This window comes from Onychomys torridus, chromosome 4 (genome assembly GCF_903995425.1).
Source record: "Onychomys torridus chromosome 4, mOncTor1.1, whole genome shotgun sequence".
NCBI classification, from domain to species: Eukaryota; Metazoa; Chordata; class Mammalia; order Rodentia; family Cricetidae; genus Onychomys; species Onychomys torridus.
Window position 1 is genome coordinate 83,440,746 of NC_050446.1, and position 3,346 is coordinate 83,444,091.

Consider the following 3,346-nt stretch of genomic DNA (forward strand, 5'->3'; position numbering starts at 1 on the left):
GCTCCCCATTTGTGAGCAGTAGAAGATCTGAAATTCATACCACAAAGTCTCTATTTACTTTTCTGTGTTTATTAGTAACTATACCTGTACTTGTCTCTCTAGCTATATTAAACAACAATTTAACAACAACAACAACAACAAATCAGTCCCTAGATGCACTATGACTTCATTAATCTGCTTGCCTTGGAATCATTTCCCTCCTGCTTCCTCTTTCCCTCTATAATTCCACCTCAAATTCCTAATTCTTTGTTCTTATAATTCTACGTTAATAGTAATATATCTGGAAGCCTTTCTGGTTACACCTCATCCAGACACAGTGATGTATACTCCTTCTGTGTGAGGCATGATCATCCTGTTCACATATTTCTCATAGCACTTATCACTGAATTATAATTGCCTGGCTTAATTACATATGAAATCAATCCCAAAAATACAAGAAATGTATCTTATTCAGCATCTCCCTAGCATCTGACACAGGGCATGGCATATGATCAATGTCTAATAAGTATCTGTTGACTGCATGATAACTGTATGGTAACTTGAAAAATTATTCTACCTGGAAGATGATAAATATTTTCTCCTAAAGATGCCAGTGAACCTGAGCTGTCTCCTGCAGAGCTGAGAACAGGTCTCATTGGAGCAAAGAGGGAAAAAACATAAGCATGAACAGATGATCACCAGCATATGCTGCCCCTTGCTCTTTTCTTGCAGCAGGAATTCACTTTCCCTTTCAGGTAGACCCAGGCTGCTGTGCAGTCAATTCCACGGCCGCCTGGGGACTGGAGGAGAGACAATTTGGCATAAGTGAGTGGACTGTATTCTGGTGAGGAAGAGATGGTTTTGAACCACACTATTGGTCCAGTCAGAGCGCCAAGTGGCTATATTTCTTGGATAATGGGGAGAGGAACACTAACAAACTAAGCCATATATTCATGCAACACAACTTTCAGGAAAGAGTGATGAAGATTGTCCCTGGCCACAGAGTGCAAGGAGAAAGGTAGCAGGATAGATATTAGATATGCCCTTCAGAAGGCTGAAAGTATCCCAAATCCTGGGCAACACAAGTCAGTATAAACAGTATCTTTTCCCAAGTGCTAGGTAAGCACCATCACTTCCATTATATCTTGCCAGACTCTAGAGCAGACAGTATTGTCCTTCTCTGTAACCAAAAGCACTAAGTACAGCTCATTGGTACCAAGTACTGACCACAAACTGGCTGAGTTGCTAGGCATTTTGTTACTGAACCATGAAAGCATGCCTTTAATTATTACCTGTGCTGGCTATTTTTTTTTTCTTTCTTTCTTTCTTTTTTGTTGTTGTTGTTGTTGTTGTTGTTAACTTGATACAAGCTAGGTTCATCTGGAAAGAAGACTCCTCAGTTGAGAAAATACTTCCATCAGACTGTCTGATAGTCATGTCCATGGAAGCATTTTCTTCATTGAAGACTGATGTAGGAGAGCTCAGCTCACTCTGGGTAGCACCAACACTGGCAGTTGATCCTGGGGTATATAAGAAAGCAAATAGAACAAGCCAATAAGCAGTACTCCTCCATACCCTCTGCTTTAATTTTTGCCTCTAGGTTCCTGCCTGAGTTTCTGTGCTGACTTCAATTATAATGGACTGTAAGCTGTAAGATAAAATAAACCCTGACCTCCCTAAGTTGTTTGATGTTTATCACAGAAATAGAAAATTAGAGCTTGGCAGTGATGGTGCATGCCTTCAATCCCAGCACCTGGGAGGCAGATGCAGGAGAGTCTCTGTGAGTTTGAGGTCAGGTTGGTCTACAAAGTGAACTCCATGACAGCCAGGACCACACAGAGAAGACCTGTTTTGACTTCCTCCCCCAGAAAAAAGAAAACTAGAATACTCTCTCAACCGGTTTAAAAGGTCAGGATCTATGATGTGCTCTTCTTTACATGGCTTCTAGATAGTCATAGCAGGAAAGTCAGTACTATTTGTGACTGAGATATCAAGAATCACAGAACAGATAAGTGTATAAATCAGGAATGGTTTATTCATTCTTGGAAAACTGCCTACAGGAATCAACTTCTCCTGACCCTAAGACACCAGTGTATCAGTGGTAGGCTACCACTTTTCTCTTATCCAAATGACATCTGGTAGACTGGATTGGGTGCTGGGAAATATGACTTTCCCCATGACCTTCTATCATATCCTGTCTATCTGTATCTTCTTCCATCTGAAACTAGTTCAGAATCGGCAAGCTAACCCTAGAAACCCTCAGTTAATGTTAAGTACCATACTGTTGACTGGGTTTTAGCTGTTTCATTTTTGTTTGCTTGTTTTTAGTTTCATTTTGAGGAGAATCTCCTATGAAAACCATGCTGGCTTTGAATTAACAATGCTCCTTCTTCCACTTTCCGTGTGTTAGGATTACAGGCATGACCTTCTATGCTTAGTTGCCTGTCTAATTTAAATAGGATTGAAACACAGTTCATTTAAATTATTTGGAAGTGTGTGTTGTTTCAGGGAAAAAAATGGAGTGTTTTCTGTTCATTTGGCAAATATACGTATATCTACTGTCACGTATATTACAGCCACTAGACATAGGGGCATTGATATATCTATATTTGCCGAATGAACAGCCTTTGGCACTTCAAAGGCAGTCAAAATCTAGACTTCCATGCTCAGATAAATCATAGTTTAGAACTTACCTTCAACATGGAGTGGTTGGGCCAGAAAATGAGAGCTTAGAAAATGAAACAACCATGTCAAAGGAAAAGGAGATCAAGTTCAGCCCCAATAGCTCCTTGGGATTTTACCCATGAAAGGGATTAGTTAATATGCAGTTAATCTAGGCTGAGGAAACCAAGAATGCCAAAGTGCAAATCAGGAAAGTTCTAGCCTTTTCACAGAGCCATATAAAAACCAACAATTGCAAAGCAGAAGGAAATGGACAACTCTTTGTATGACAAAAACTCACCATAAGAGTCATTTCAGCTACATTTGAAACATTACTACTCTTCCTTCGTAGGGTTCCTGGAATTCTGTGCTCCAGGCCAGATTTTGTAATGGGAAGTGGCTTGTGAGATCATATTCACTGCTCAGTGTTAAAACAGTGGAACTCAAATTTTAATAGGCATATGAGTCGTAAGAGCACTATATTAACACAGAAATTTTGATTCAGTGTATAGAAGTGGGGATGGTCTTGAAATAGTACATATTTAATTATCCTCTGATGACATAGATTCTTTTGCTCCGTGGACCATACTCTGAGGGAGAAAATGCTAGACCATCTCTCACTTTGTCAGAATACCATTATCTCTTCTTATATATTTCTCATTAAATGTGTGATATGACAGAAGCCTTACAACAAAACAATGTATTA